The sequence below is a fragment of the Lissotriton vulgaris genome, chromosome 1_1, assembly GCF_964263255.1.
Source record: "Lissotriton vulgaris chromosome 1_1, aLisVul1.2, whole genome shotgun sequence".
Classification (NCBI taxonomy): Eukaryota; Metazoa; Chordata; class Amphibia; order Caudata; family Salamandridae; genus Lissotriton; species Lissotriton vulgaris.
In genome coordinates, this window is record NC_141685.1 from 144,392,885 (window position 1) to 144,409,800 (window position 16,916).

The following is a 16,916-nucleotide window of genomic DNA, read 5'->3' on the forward strand; positions in this document are numbered from 1 at the left end:
TGATATGTTTATTCCATTGTTGGCTAGTACATCAGATGTTAAGGCTAGACACGTAACACGTAACACAGAACATTCTGCACTCCCCAAATATGTTATATTCTCCTTGTATATCGTAGAAAAGCAGTTTGACTTTTTCTGTGAATAATAAATAATATGTGGGAAGTCAAACCCAACATAGCAACTTGACAATATTTTAGTTGTCTTTTAATAATATTAATTACAAGGGCCGGCCGGATAGGTCTCCGGATATCCACTTTTGAAATGTCCACCAGCGTGCGTGTCAAGCCTCAACGAAAAATTACGTCAGGAATGTTAGTTGCGTTGCAACGTTTGCGATTGGATTAGTGATCTCGCGAGAGTTTTTTGAGTGATTCCCTGTGATATAAGCTGGTAGACCCTGTGCTCTCTCTTTCAGCCCCAAACATGGCACCGAAGGCCAAGAAGGAAGGTAAGAGCTGGTGGCCGAGTGAACAGGCCTTTGGGGGATTTGTGGAGAAAAGAGCTTGCTGAAGGGGTTATTTTGTGGAGAAACGTGATAATTGTCTGTCAACCTCAGTGCAGGGTGTTGTAGGCAACGTACAATCTTTAATTGCAGATAAGAGTTGGACCGCGTGTGTAAGGGAGTACCAGAATGTGCTGCGCTTCCTGGACAGGCACACGGAATGCTTTAACGTTCCTGCACTGTTTCGTTAGTGGATATTTCTTCCATTTGTTTAGGGAGGTAGGATGGAAGTGATTAATTATCTGGGGCGTTTGCTAGTGCGTTATACCTGGGCTGTGAGGAGTTTCTTACGAGCAGGAATGCGAATTATATTTGTAGTCTGTTGAGTGGTTTTATATAGCGCCCTTGGGGGAAGTTGTAAAGAATTAAAGTAATCCGTGTTACACTCCCCGGGAACGTGCCCGGCATAAACCCACGTCATTTTCTTTTTCTGTTTGATTTTATTTTAAGTGTAAATTGCTTTTCTGCCTGTTTTTGCATGTGTGTGTGGATATTTCATTTCGCTCTGGTGATGGAGCATATGGTCAAGGAGGATGGCTCTTGTGTGGCTGACCCCTGCCTGGGCTCAGTTCGATTCCAAGGCAGCCATTCCTGGACCTAGAGAAACTAAAGGGCTACCTCCTCAGAGGGGCTCGTGCAGTAACAGGTGTGAACATCTTAGCAGCAGTTTGGTGATCATGTATGATACTGCAAACACGCGATTTGGTGAACTACCCTATGACTGAAATTTGTATATATAGCCTGGTTTAGTAGCTCATCAGGTTTTGTGAACTTGGCTGCTTAGTCCGTTCGTCTTTACGAAATCTGTTCGACTTTTTTCATCTGTTCTGTTTGTAATTCTATTTTTGTTTGCTTAACTGAGACTGTCTTCTTCTTAGCTGTCCCTGTTAAAACTGAGGCTAAGTACAAGACAGTAGCTGCCTCCGAAGTGCCCTCGCTCTGTGTGTGTGTTGCTCGCTCTGTGTGTGTGTTGTTCGCTCTGTGTGTGTGTGTTGCTCGCTCTGTATGTGTGTGTTGCTCGCTCTGTGTGTGTGTGTGTTGCTCGCTCATTGGAAAAGCAATAGTTCGCGCATTTGCAAGAGATTAAGCTATTGGCATTGTAAATGACAATGCCATTTATTTATCTGTTTTCAAAACCAACACATAAATAAAAATGTTGTCATTTACAATGCCAATAGCTTTAACTTTTGAAAGACGAGACCGTTGCATTGTAAATGCATGTTACTTCCACTATTAGTGGGCATGAATCACTGTATATTTCCACTGCCGCTCTAATCCTTGACACAAAAACATTTTTTAATAATTAGAAAGGAAACACCAGAGCAACACTACAAAAACAGTAGGAAACGATCTTGCACAGGCAACGTTTATTTTATTATATGTATTAACCCTATTTTATAGCACTGTACCAAAGGAAACACCAGTGCAACACTAAACAAGTGTTGGCATAGCCAATAGGTCTCACTTTTGGAACCTTATAAGTATTTAGTTATGCAGTACAATATCCTTGGTGCAACAGCATCAACTTGTGCATGGCTAAACACTTCTAAGGTCCCAAAGGCGAGACCTATTGCTTATGCCAATGCTTGTTTCAAATGACCCTAAGCTCAAAGTAGGGACCCCTATACCAATCCCATGGTCGGATCATTATTTCCTCCCGTTTACATTGAAAAATCCACAGGCTCGACGCACGTCACAAAGTAGCCGGGATTAAGAATAAATGGCCAAAGTCCCTACCGGACAACGTAAGGATTGAATTAGAGGACCAAGCCTGACAGATGATGTAGAAGAGGCCAACAGGATTTGGGGTGACTGGCTCAACAAAGTTGCAGCCCAACACCCTCAGAAAACCAGACAAAGTAAACTTGATGTTAGGATTAAAGCCCCATGGGTCAATGAGCAATTAATTCAGGCAAAAAAGTCATGTAAAAGAATGGAAAGGTTGTGGAGAAAAAACTCTGATCCCGCCATCAAAAGTCAATATAAGGCAGCTATTAGACAATATCATAGGGAGATGATCCAAGCACAGGCCAAATTCTATGAAGATAAAATGAATACGGCACCCAACACACAAATAGGTATCCGTCCCCAACATAGCACAGAGCCAGCTCTGTTGGTGGTAACTGAGGAACTAAAAAAGTGTTAGACCAAAGGTGCACAGCGGCCATCCTGCTCCTGGATCTGAGCGCCACGTTTGATACGGTGGACCATTGCACATTGATCAATAGGATGAAGGAAGAAGGTATCACAGGCACAGCAATAAAGTGGCTCACTTCATTTCTGAAAGACAGATCATTCCAGTTGCTGGAAGGGAACTATCTATCCGATACCCTCCAACTACCGTGCCACAGGGCTCTGCACTGAGCACCACACTTTTTTATATTTACATGCAACAGGGATAGTACAAGAATTTGGTCTATCCTAAGTGTCGTACACGGATCGTACACAACTTGTATTATCAGTGACGAACGACCCCCACTCCCTATACAACAACCTAGGGCCTTGCATGACACGAATAGCTGAATGGATGTATAAATAGTCCCTTAAACAGAATGGGGATAAAACCGAACTTATGTTCCTGGGAAACAAAACAGTCCCCAGGAATCTTATAAGCTGGCCTACTCAGTTGGAAGAACCACCAACCCCCAAGACTGCCATCAAAAACCTGGGAATCTGGCTAGACAAACATTTAAGCATGGAGACCCAAGCAAAGAAACTTTCAGGCAAATGTGCTTCGGCTTACTCCTTATGCTTCGTAAAATTCTCCCCATCCTACCTGAACAATCTCGTAGAATTGTGATCCAAGCATTAATCGTGTCACAGCTGGACTACGGGAACTCGCTGTATCTGGGGGCACCAAAATACGTAATTAACCGGTTGTGGGTAGTGCAGAATGCCGCAACAAGAACCCTGCTACAAATCCAGAAACAGCAGACAGCCAGGGCAGCCCTGAGGACACTTCACTGGCTTCCAGTCCAGGCGAGGATCAAGTTCAAGGCACTGTATCTCGCACAGAGCCATGAATGACAGAGGACCGGACCTATTCAAAAAATTGGTTACACACTATACACCGAGTAGGACCCTAAGGTCACCAGAGGATCTTCTTATGCAACAGGGCAGAACAAAAAGAGCAAGATGGGGAGGAAGGTCCTTCAAGCACTTGGTTCCTAAAATGTGCAACACACTACCGAGGGACATGCGCATGATAACCAACGAATTAGCATTCAGGAAAAGACTCAAAATATTGCTCTATTCTATTCTATTCTATAGTTTTGGTAGAGCGCAAACATCTGCCCCAGCAATGAGGCGTCCCGGCGCTAAGAACCCAGATCCTAGCCTGGGCGGATAAACAAGGATGAAGGGAAATTACGGGAAAGGGAATAGAAGCGTTTTCACTGCTTTCCGGAATGCCGGTAGGCTTTCTATGGAGCGAATGTGTTGCAGCAAATCGTTCCACAGCTTGGCTCCAAGGAACCTGAAGGAGCGGCCGCCCATGCGGCAGAGTTTTATGCGTTGGACGCATAGAAAGTTTTGGTTAGAGGATCTTAGGTTCCGTGACGGCGCGTAGGGAGTGAGAAGTGGTCGAAGCAGAGGGGGGTATTGAGTTTGAGGATTTTGAAGGACATAATGAGGGTCTTGAATTTGATTCTAGAATCAACGGGTAGCCAGTGTAGTTTTTTGATGGTCGCTCTGGATGAGCATCTGCGGGGGAGGCCGACCAGAGTTCTAGCCGCAGAGTTTTGCACGCGTTGGAGTCGTGCTATCTCACTTTTGTTGGCGCCAAGAAGGAGTACATTGGCGTAGTCTAGACGCGAAAGGATGGTGGCTTGGATAATGAGTTGGCGAGTTTTTGCGTCGAAGAAGCCTAATATGTGGCTGAGGCTCCTCAGCAGGCCAATACAGGTGCTGGCAACTTTTTTGGTGTGGGCCTGAAAGTTGAGTGTTGCATCCATCCAAACGCCCAGATTTTTCACTAGGGTTTTGGGGGAGGGGATGGTGCCCAGGGAAGACGGCCACCAGTGCTCATTCCAGAGGCTGGTGTTTTTGCCAAGGAGTAGCACCTGTGTCTTACCGGCATTGAGTTGTAGACAATTCATTGTCATCCATTGGGCGACCGCAGAGAGTCCGTTTTTGAAGTTAGAGGATGAGTTGGAAGGACCTTCTGAGAGAGCGATGGCCAACTGTGTATCGTTGGCGTACGATACTAATGTCAAGCCCCACTCTTTGGCCACTGCCGCCAAAGGCTGGACGTAGAGATTAAAAAGGGAGGGGCTCAACGCAGAGCCCTGCGGAACTCCCTGTGCAATGGGGTGGGGTTTGGATAAGAAGGGAGGGGCAGAGACTCGAAAGGATCTGTTTTCGAGGAATGATCGGAACCAATCCAAAGCACGACCAGATACTCCAAAAGTCTCCAAACGATTAAGAAGGATGTCATGGGATACCGTATCAAAGGCCGCGCTGAGGTCCAGAAGAATAAGCGCAGCACTTTGACCGGCGTCTAAAATCGTTCGGAGGTGCTCTGTGGTGGCTAAGAGAGCAGACTCAGTACTATGGCCTGGTCTAAACCCGTTTTGCGATGGATCCAGAATGTTGTTTTTGACCATGTGCTGGGATAGAGTACTGTTGACATGCGCTTCAGCGAGTTTGGACAGCCATGGGAGCAGGGAGATTGGACGAAAATTCTCCGGTTTTGATGGGTCTAGGGTGGGTTTCTTGATGATGGGCGAAACCCACGCTTGCTTCCAGGCAGATGGTACACACGCTGAAGTGAAGGAGAGGTTCAGGATAGCGGTAAGTGCCGGTAGGAAGAAGTTGAGTGACTCTAAGAATTGAGCCGGGCGCATGGGGTCCGCAGGGGAACCAGATTTGACTTTTTTACATAGATTGATGAGGTTATCATCAGAGATTTCCGGGATGCAAGTCAAGGACCCTAAAAACTCCCGATCTCAGGCAACTTGACTTAGTCCACCGTAGTTATGTTTCTCTTAGCGCTGGGAAGCCTAAGGGCAGCTATGCACCTTACAAATACATAAACATCTTCTCTGAGCCTCTTGTCACAATGCATTTAAGAATAAACAGTCTCACTGAAGAAATGTTGCAAAAATGTAACCGACTCACTCAGTAACCAAGAATGACTCCGCGAGCCTGTCTGCCTCTGTCACTTCTGGAAAGTTAGGGAAGGATTAGCAGAACAAGCTGCTTTTACCCACAGCAGTGAATGAAAGTCTGCGCATAAAAAGCAAGTTGCATTGCTATATTGTTTAGATAAAGAAGGTTTAAAACAATATTACACTTTGCCATGATTAGAGTGTGAAGCATGATAATACAAAACGATATGCAGTTTGAAGTTACAATATGAATACTTGACACCCTTCATTTAATTCATTCTGTCCTGAGAGATCCTGACAGTCTGGGGAAGGAGGGCGTCCATGTTTTTTGTGGGGGAGGAGTGGGGGGAGGGCTCAAGTTTTGTTACACCACTGACCTGCACATAAACTTAATACACAAAGAGTTGTGAGTCAGCTCTTGTCTCTGTACCTCTCAGAGAGCCCTCAAACTTGGAAATTAATTATCTGCTAGCTGCAGGAACATGAGTTATCCACAGAGCACTGTCAGGGGAAACCATAAGCAGCAGCTAACTTAAAGAAACACTTCTAATCCCATTCAAGAATGAGAGGACTGAAAGTAGCCAATCCAATCCCAATCCAAAAGACTTTATTCGGATAGCAACATATCCATAAAAGTAACACATGTACAGGATAAAAACCACTAGAAAACTATATAGATAGCAATGTCCAATCCATAATGTAGCAAAATACAGTAAACCTAGGTAAAGCGCATATTGTGAATAGTACAATACGAAGGACTTCATAGATCGCACATAGATTTCCGTGCACCCGTAGCTACTCTCAAAAAGGTGTCAATGCGCAAGATCAATTCAACATTGTCCAATTTAAATTTGCAGTCAAGAGTGTCTGTTAAATTAATAGGTGACAATTTTTTAAAATACGGAATTAACAACCATTGTGCATATTTCAAATAGTATTTACTAAAGAATAAAAAGTGTAAAAGTGTTTGACTGCTGTGACCGTCACATGGACATGGCAGGGAGTCAAGTTTTGCGTTATTCCCATAGGGAAAACAAAGCAAATATATTACTGTCCCAGCTCTTAGACGGAATAGGAGGCCTCTCTCCCATTGGGACATCGGTAGTGCAATATGACTTGGTAGACAATGCTCAGGGTACTCAATGGATATACATTTTGCGACAGTTTGTTTATTCAATTCCCTTTCTAGTCTTTCCGTGCTATAAAGTGCTTATAATGCTGCCTTTAAAACGTTTCTCTCCATTGTTACAGCTGTGTTCGAATTGGCAAAGAGCCCCTGGATTGATCGTATATCCCGTGAAGGGTGATTGCGGGAGCCGTAACTCTGGCGATTTGCGACACAATTTTGGGATCTAAAATACTCATACCAACACCCACACTATTGATGGCCCTGCTCTCATCAACCTCGTTAGCAACCATCATTTGTACATTTCCCTTCAATTGACCAGCCCCTCCTATGAGTGTAGCCAGATTATCTAGGCGGCTCTGTAATAAGACACCACCGCCGCAGCAATATTAGCGAGAATGTCCCCATAGTTGTCAAGGCTAGGTGCTGCTTCAGTCTGTGCACGAATAGAGCAACTCAGTTTCACAGTATGTATAGCCACGGAAGAGTCAAGGGCTTCAGCTGTGCCAATACCTGATGATGGCTGTATCCAGGTAGAGAGGCGTGTTGGGCTACGGGCAGGAATGCTACCAGTAGATTGCTTCCTTTTACTACAGATTGATTTCCCAGGCCCAGACTTTCTTTTCCGTTTAACAGCAGGAATTCCCACCAATATAACAACATTGGTATCAGGTTGTGGGTCTGCTTCCTCAATTATATCTTGCCTACTTGTGCTCCCCAAACAGTTGGGGTTTGATGAATCCGGAGGCCCTCCAGCTGCGGTTGGGGCAAGTCTCCCGTATGCTCTGATAATGTTCCTCTAAAAATTGTAAGGTCAGTCCGTCCCTCAATACCCATAAACAGACGGCGCTCCATAAGCTCAATTTCACTTAAGACAATACTAACGGCCCCTTGAAGCATGCTGTCAATACTAGCAGTTATCGGAAGTGCGGGTTGTGGTGTAGTATGTTTCCCCATAATAACGGTACAGCTTTAATATGACACTCAAGGCCGCTAACTTTACCCTAATGGGAGATTTAAATCTTTATCTCGATTGCATTAACGACACAAACGCACTATACTTTAAAGACATCATGCATGTGCTGGAGCTCACTATTCTTACAAATGAGCCCACACATACAGCGGGCCATGTGCTGGATTGCATCTGCACGAATTTGAAGTCAATAAATGTCTCCACGCCCCTACTCCAAACGTGGACAGATCATAAATTCATTGCCTTTCATTTTAAAACGGAAGAAATGAAAATGTCAAAACCAGACAAAGTCAGAGATGAGAAGCCAACCCCTTGCTGGACCAAAATCATTGAGCACCCTAACCTACAAGACTGGGTCAGAGAGAATAAACCAGAGACAGTAGGAAACGCTACCATTGACAATCTTAGTTATGTTAAATGGATGAGAACCATAGGTGAGAAATTGACGTTAGGAAGAAACAACAAAAAATCCACTTCTAAACAGGGGAAAACATCAGCTCCCTGGTTCACAGAAGAACTGAAAGACACACGACGCAAAGTTTGTAGACTCGAACGCAAATGGCGTAAACAATATGACGAGGGAGATCAGGTCAACTTTAAAACTGCCAGGCAGAATTACCACGCACTTATAAAAAAAACTAAAACAACTTATTTTACCAAAAGAATAGAAACTTCACAGAATGACCAAAAAGAAATTTTCCGTATAGTCACAAGTTTCAGAAACCCAAAAATACTATCTCACGAGATACCACCATCACAAAGTTTCTGTAATGATATTGCAGAATACTTTGAACAAAAGATTGTAAACATCACCAAAAATTTCCCTGTTATTACGGAAAACAAAGAACCCTGGGATAACAGTCAGATGGAATACCTTTGACCTAATTGAGAAAGCAGACACTCTGAAAATGTTATCAAAAATTAAAACTGGATCGCCACTTGATCCGTGTCCTCCCTCACTAACCCAGGCTATTAAAGAGGACGTAAGCCCCATGATCAATGACATCATCAATGCCTCACTTCAATCTGGAGAAGTACCCAATGCGTGGAAAACAGCCATTGTAAAGCCATTACAAAAAAAGACTTTACATGATCCATCTGTACTCACCAACCTACGACCGATCTCCCAACTCCCTGCATTGTGTAAATGCACTGAAACCCTGGTCAACAGAGAGTTAACAACGTTCCTGGAAACAAATAATATTCTACACCCTAACCAGGCTGGTTTCAGAGCTAAACATTCTACAGAATCAGCACTGTTATTCACAACAGAAACCATAAGAACTGCACTAGACCAGGGGGGCAGGGCTGTCCTTGTCCTCCTTGACTTATTGGCAGCCTTCGACACGGTGTCCCATACCATATTATTACATCGCCTAGCTGAGGCAGGTATAGGGGGCACCGTGTTGAAATGGTTTACTAATTTCTTGTTAAACAGAAAACAAATCGTCAGGTTAGGACAATTCTACTCAAAGGAGAAGGAGATTGGCTCAGGGGTACCTCAGGGCTCCAGTTTGAGCCCTACCTTATTTAATTTGTACATGGCTCCCCTGATCAGTCTTATTGCGTCATTCAATGTGAATACGGTCGCATATGCCGACGACACCCAACTGGTCCTGACTTTGGACAAAGATACAGCTAAAGCAGAACGAGACCTCAAAGAGTGTCTGACGGCAACCTTCAAGTGGATGCACGAAAACCATCTGAAATGTAACTCTGCAAAGACAGAGATCCTACCATTTGGGAAAAATAATTTATTTTCCCCACTCACCTGTTGGCCACCCGAAGCGGAAGCTCCCCCTGACACTATCAATGCTATTCCAAATCTGAGCATAAAATTTGATAATCTGCTCTCTTTTAAGCAACAATCCAAAGAAATAGCAGCCGCCTGCTTTAACATCATGAAAGGACTACGCAAATTTTTTGACTATCTACCATTGCCCGCCCGCCGAACAGTAGCAGTTGCTTTAATAACATCCAAAATCGACTACTGTAATAGTCTGTATGCTGGAGTAACAAAATCTACCCTACATAAACTACAGACTATTCAAAACGCGGCAGCGAGATTGGTCCTAAGGTTGCCAAGAAGATCATCAGCATCAGCCGCCCTGAACAACCTGCACTGGATTCCTATTCAGAAGCAGATCTTATTTAAAATCATTGTGATCACAATCAGGTGTTTTCACAAACGGGGCCCAAAATACCTAAACAACAGATTTCACAGGTACCATCCCTCAAGAGAACTCAGATCAGCCACAGCCAATCTGATTACTGTCCCCAAGTTCAAACTTGCCACTAAGGGGCGGAAAATCATTGGCAGTTCTTGGGGCCAAGGCCTGGAACAAACTCCCTACAGACCTTCGTCTAATATCTTCAGAACAGACCTTTAAAAAATCTTTAAAAACTTGGATCTATGGACTCCCAGAATCAAAATGCAAAACTCTGGTCTAATCATACTCAAATTTCCCAAACGTAGTTGAAACACCATACTACCTGTCAGCAGTGAAGACAAAGCGCCAGGATGCTCCCTGGAGTGACAGAGCGCTATATAAAAACCACAAAACATCAAACATTTACGGCAACAACAGTAACATCGTGGGGTCAAAGCAGCCTTTGTCAAGGTTAATAAAGCACTCATCTGTGTTTTTTGACTGTTTTCTAATCCTATTTCAAGGGTGGTGGCCCGGCCCAGCCTCGGCCAGTCTCGGACGGGCACAGGTGGGCCGGCCCATGTCCCGGTCTTTGCCCAGGCACGGCCCGGGCATGCCAGCGTGCGTCCTGCGCTGCAGGAGTGCAGGCGCGCCTTTACGGCGCCAGGTGTGTGTGGCCCGCCCCTTTCCAGGAGGCATGTCAGGCTAGGGGACCAAGTCCTACCCCAGCGATGGGGTAGTTGTTTGGCAGGCCAAAATGGAGATACAGGGAAAGGGAGTTCAGCCCACAGGCGTTGGCAGCACTGAAGGTGAGTGCTGTAGTCTGCCTCTGCTCCACAGGAAAGCGTCCCCCGCTGCAGGAGTGCAGGCACGCCTTTACGGCGTCAGGTGTGTGTGGCCCCGCGCCTTTCCAGGAGGTGCGTTCAACTAGGGGACCGAGTCCCACCCCAGCGATGGCGGCGTTGTTTGGCTGGCCAATATGGAGGGACAGGGAAAGGGAGTTCAGTCCACAGGCGTTGGCAGCACCGAAGGTGAGTGATGCAGTCTGCCTCTGCTCCACAGGACTGAAAGTAGCAATACCGTCTCATCTCACACAGGCGGCTTCCTCACCCTCACTGTAGACATGTCGCCTGCATCATGAGTCAACAGTTACCCAAGCTCTGAAAATATTACTGGATCAAGAGGCTCCCTCCCAGGCTTGCCACAGTTGTTTTCCTTCAGTAACGGAGTGTGTGAGACAGACTGTGCTGGGCCCTGAACAAGTCTTCAAGGAAGTGTGAGTGTGACGAGGCTGGTTTATTAATTCACCACTTAACTAATCAGTCTCCTGCCCCTCCGTCCTCACTTAAGCCACAATTTGTGACACATTTGCTATTTTAAGGCTTGTAATAACATCACTTTTGTATATTTAAGTCCATACAGATACTGAAAACAGCAAACCGCAAGTTTTTAGAGGGGCAGGGTTTGCAAATTAGCAAAGGCAGTGTGCAGTAATGTCACAGAGAGGGACATTGCAAGTCTATTATGCCGCTCTTTAATGGTAATTAACCGTGATTCACGTATCATAAGCATGCACATGAGCAGCGTATACCCTCATATACATAAATAAAGAAGGCTTAAATGTATTTTGGTACAACAATGTGGGAGAGTTTTAATGAAACGTGGGGGAACATGTTAACATTAACATTTATTGGGCAGAGCAAGTTTCCAGTGGGAGAAAGCTAAAATATTGTAATGCATGATATAGAATGAATATATATAGTCCTCTCTGAAGCTGACTTGCATATCTATGTACTTTTTTTACTGCATTGCACAGATATTCTAGGCAGTAGTCTGTTCTTCTTTTCCTTTTGCATGATAGCGTGCATTACAGTTAGCTTATAGATGCCACTTCTTCAGCTATTCACTAATGGTCGAGCATTTTTATTTTAGTGCCCGTAAATATTCTCTATCTCAGTGGGACCCTGATAGTTGGCAGCCCACTAGCGATTCATTTGATATTTACTAAATAACAGGCAGTTGGGGTAAACCTGCTACTTGCTACCAAATGGGTGTTTGGACACACAACAAACTGGAACAAGCATTTGCAATGCACTTGGTCTCGCATTTACACAAGTTTGAGCTATTGGCATTCCTTTTATTTATGTTTGGTTTTCAAAACATAAATAAAATGCTTTGTCATTTACAATCCCAATAGCTTAAACTCGTGTAAATGCGCGACCTGTTGCATTGCAAATGCTTGTTATCTTCCGTCTCATGGTCTTTTTAGTAACATTAGAAAACTTAAATTTGAAGCTTTTGTGTGTGCCCTGGGCAGAATGATTCTGCCCAGGTTTCACCAGAAGCTGTCAGTTACTGAAACATTTTGCATATTGTATTTTGGTGGGGCCGACCAAGGTCCGTACCTTGCGGTGATCGTACAGCGGACCCAATAGGCCCTCCGCGCCCAGCTGCACCCTGTCGGAGTGGAATGCCGGCTCGGTGTGTGGTGCGTGGATCCATTGGTTAATGGGTTTGAGGTGGGCCGCCCAGTAGTATAGTTTTAGGTCTGGTAGCGCAATTCCTCCGCTATACCAGTCCCTGCGCAATTTGGGTTGTGCCACTCTTGCCGGGAGGGCGCCCCAAAGGAGGTTGTAGACCAGTGCTGCCACCTTCTGAAAAAATTTGGGAGGCACCGGGTATGGTGAATTCTCAAGGACATAGAGGAAGCGCGGTAGCGCCATCATCTTATAAAGGGCTGCCCGACCTAGGAGTGTCAGCGGCAAGCCCGACCAGAACTCGACATCTCGTTTGAGCCTATCCAAGGGCGGTTTCAGGTTTTTATCCATGAACTCCGACGCATCTTTAGTAACGTGTATGCCTAGGTATTTGAAGGACGATCCCGCCAATCGTAGTGGACAAGTATCGTCTAGATTCGGAGCCGGACTTCGCAAAACGTACAATTCCGACTTGGACCAGTTCAGCGTGTAGCCGGAGATCCTGCCGTATGTGTCGCAGATGCGCAAGAGGGCCGGTATGCTCTCCTCAGGTTCTGTAAGATATATTAGCATGTCATCTGCGTATAGAGACTGGCGGTCTTCCCAACCCCCGGTCCCCGGTACACCTTTGAGGAGGGGAGAGGCCCGTATGAGAGTCGCCAGGGGCTCCAACGAGATAGCAAACAGTAGTGGTGACAGTGGGCAACCCTGTCGTGTGCCCCTTCCCAGCGGGAAAGTGCGCGATATATGGCCATTTGCCACTACATGGGCCACCGGGGCCGTGTACAGCAATCTGACCCATGCCAGGAAGCGAGGTCCAAACCCCATCCGCTTCAACGTTTCGAAGAGGTACTCCCACTCCACCAGGTCAAATGCCATTTTGGCATCGAGCGCCAGTATAACCGCCGGTTCTGTGATAGTGTCAGATCGGGCCAGGACACCATGTAGCCGCCGCAGATTCTGAGCAGTGTTCCTGTGCGGCATAAACCCGGACTGATCCGGGTGTATAATCGAGGACAGATGGGGCAGGAGTCTTTGCGCCAGGAGTTTGGCCAGGATTTTCACCTCCGCGTTTAAGAGGGAAATAGGTCGATATGAGGAGCAATCCTCCGGCGGCTTGCCCGGTTTTGGGATTGTCACAATAGTCGCCACACGCTGGTCTAGCGGAAGGGAGCCCCCCTCCAGACAATCCTTGAACATTCCCAACAAGTATGTGCTAAGGGTGTCTGGCATCGCCTGATACCATTCTACCGGTATCCCGTTCGGTCCCAGAGATGGGACTGATCTGTTGGCTGCGCCGCCGCGCGGCGAGGTGGTCAGAGTCCTCATGGGGGCATAGTGTCACAGTTCGTTCTCAACAGTGTCCCCCGAATTCCATAAGCTCCGAAACAATGTCCTCGACCCCTTGTACCCATTCCTAACAAAAACCATTCAAAACAATCCCCCCTCCCTGCCCCCCTGCTTAACGGACCTTCAACTGCCCGCCACCCCAACTGAGCAGAGTGCAATACCCTTCCCAAAAACACAGTACTTGCTTGTAAGGGGGAGAGCGCCTCCCCGGGTTGGCGCTCCCCTGTAGGCTCTCGGGGTTGCCATGCCAGAGTCAACGTGCTGCTGTGAAAGACAAATTAAGGCCGGTGGTTGGCGAGTTAGTGCAGTTCAGTGGCCGTCGCCGGAGTCACTCAGTTTCGCCTCCCCCTTCAAATCCATGGGAAGGCGAGCGTTCTGCGCCCTCCACGCGCCCTGACGCCTGCGAGCCATTCCTGCTGCCTCCTCTGCCATCCGACTCCTGTCTGTTCGTCCTGCGCTGCCGTCCAACGGTGTGCCAGCCCTCCAGCCAGTCCCGGGCTGTGTCGGGGGAGTCAAAGAACCATACTTTTTTGTCTGCCACCACCCGTAGCCTGGCCGGGAATATCATTGAGTAGGGTAGCTCTTTCTCCCGTAGGGTTTTCTTAACCTCCAGGAACGTTCTCCTCTTTCTCGATACCTCCGCTGTGTAGTCCGGGAAGAAAGCGATTTTGGAGTTCTGGATCTGGATGGTCGGCGCCACTCTTGCAGCCTGCAAAATGGCGTCTCTGTCCCGGAAATTAAACAGCCTCGCCAGTATTGGTCGCGGTGGGCCTCCGGTCCTGAGCTTCCCTCCCGGAACTCGGTGGACTCTTTCGACCGAGAAGAAGTTCGATAGGCCTTTAGGCTGGAGCCGAGTCTTCACCAGATCTTCCACATACAGGTCTAGGGCCCCCGTGTCTTCCGATTCCGGAACGCCTAGAATACGGACATTATTGCGTCTCGAGCGACCTTCCTGGTCGTCCAGCTTGTCCCTAAGGAGTTTGTTGTCCGTTTGCAGGCGCTCCATCGCAATTTGCAGTTCGGACACGTCCTCAACCAATGATTTCGTGACCACTTCGACTTGCTTGACCCGTTCGTTCATCTTTTGCAGATCCGCCCTGATTAAGGTGACTTCAGTCGCCGTGGCCCCCACAGTTTCTTGTACCTGCGCCAGCGCCGCCAGGACATCGTCCAGTGTGGCTTTCTTCTCAGCCTCCGCCATTTTCCCTCCAACGGTTTTGCGCTGGTCTTGCGGTGGCGAGCGTCGGTCGTATGCAAATTTGTCCAGCTTAGCCTAGTTGTTGTGTTTTTGGGGCCTCTGTGCGACATGGCGTGGTTCTTGTTGAGGCGGCACAGTGACTTCCCCGGTCGTCTTCGCCGGGTAATGGCGGCGACGAACCTGGAGGGTCCGTCGTCTTCTGAGTCTCCTGCAGCGCTGAGTATGCCCGGAGAGGGTCAACAGGTGGTTGGAGGGTGGGCACACGAGCTCCGGTCGCCTCGGAGAGAGTTCGCGGGTCTTCGGAAGGAAGCGATCGTGGAGCCGACACTTCCGGTCTTTCGGTCCCGACTGCTGGCTGCTTCCGGCCGGGTTCGACCAGGCTGTGGCTCCGTGGTCCCATGGCCGCCTGTAGGCCCGGCTCCTCCTCCGCCTTCGGCTTGCGGCAATCTGCTGTTTCGGGCTTTCGCCGCACCGGAAAGTTCTGGAGACGGTCGCTGCACGATCTCCGGGTCCGGTTCCCCCTTTGGAGCCGGGGTGGATCAGGATATTTGTGCGGATTGATGTGGAAAGCCGCCTTTACCCGGGAGCCTCCCTAAGCTGCGGCCGCCATCGTTGGCTGCTAGCCACGCCCCCCCCCATTCTCTGTTCTTGATCACAGAGCAGTCTTTGGGACTAGTCAAATTAAAGTGGTATTCATCGTGTGCGGCCTGCTGTTTTTCTGAGTAATTACAGCCCTGTGGGTGTTGATTACCGATACCTTAGAATACTCACGAGCGGCAGGAATAAACAGCTGCAGAATCACTGCCCCCTGCTGACTCATAGCATGCAATCCTACTCTGACCCTCGTATACCACACATGTAATAATACATGGTTTCATGTTGACGTCACGGAGCAGGATTAGAGACCCTTCATGCCCACACACCACCTACTTAGCTAACATCTGCTGATCTACTGTGAAGCCACAAGGCGGCCAGGAACACCCACTGCACGTGCGCACAGAACACCCTTTTGAGTGGCTGACAGTGTAGGCAACATAACTTTCAAGCCAGTAACCCCCCCATGCATGCACTCATCCTGCAGACACTTTCCTTAAAGCGACTTCCTAGCTGGCGACCCGCATGCATGCACTCACCCTGCAAACACTTTCCTTAAAGCGACTTCCTAGCTGGTGACCCCCATGCATGCCTTCACCCTGCACACACTTTCCTCGCAATAACTTCCTAGCCAGTGACTCCCCATGCACGCACTTACCCTGCACACACTTTCCTTGCGGTGACTTCCTAGATGGTATTCACCATGCACACCAGAGGAGCGCCCGTTTACACACTTATCACACTATCAGCTTCATCCTTTTGTTGTTGTTAGCCACTGCCATGGCACTCCTCACTGTGGTAGTGCCCCCAGCCTCACCCTCTTCAATGCCCTCAATGAAGTCTGCAGTGATCCCCTCTCGTGCACAGCTCCCAGGCACACGTCAGTGCCCTTCTCCCACCAGCAATGTCCCCTCTCCCCCCTTGCAGGGCATCCCTTGCCCCCTGCAGCCCCCGTCCCGAACCCTGTGGTACCCCTCTCACCCTCGAAGTACCGCTTGTCTACTACAGTGCCATTTCACCCTTAGCGTGTAAACAAAAACAATTCCCAACAGGTATTATTTAAAGGCGGTTTCAATTGTGTATGCCACAGGCATTACTAAGAACAGAAAACAAGGAGTCAAAAGTTTTGAAGGCGAGGTGGTATTATTCACCAAGGACAAAGGGCATTCAATATGCATATACAGTTAAAGACAGCACTGTAAAGATTAGATCTTGTGACAACCCAGTGGCACTTGGTGCAAGGTGCTATATACAGTTTTAAGTGAGGTAAAAAGTGCAAGTGCTTTAAAAACAGCATGGGTGGCGCATAAATGGAAGTATATACATCAATTAAAGCTTCAATTACAACACAAGTTTCAATCACTTGGAAAAACAGTTATTTTCTGGTAAAAGCTTTAAGTGCGATATGCGTCATATGATTCAGGCTGTGTGGTCGACG

The 16,916-nt window shown here is 47.4% G+C and overlaps 1 non-coding gene across 1 annotated transcript; it reads left to right on the forward strand.

Annotated features, from left to right (window-relative positions):
• Window positions 1-1,022: 1,022 nt before the first annotated feature.
• Window positions 1,023-1,201, forward strand: LOC147737843 (small Cajal body-specific RNA 16). The gene has a single exon (XR_015300184.1).
• Window positions 1,202-16,916: the final 15,715 nt, after the last annotated feature.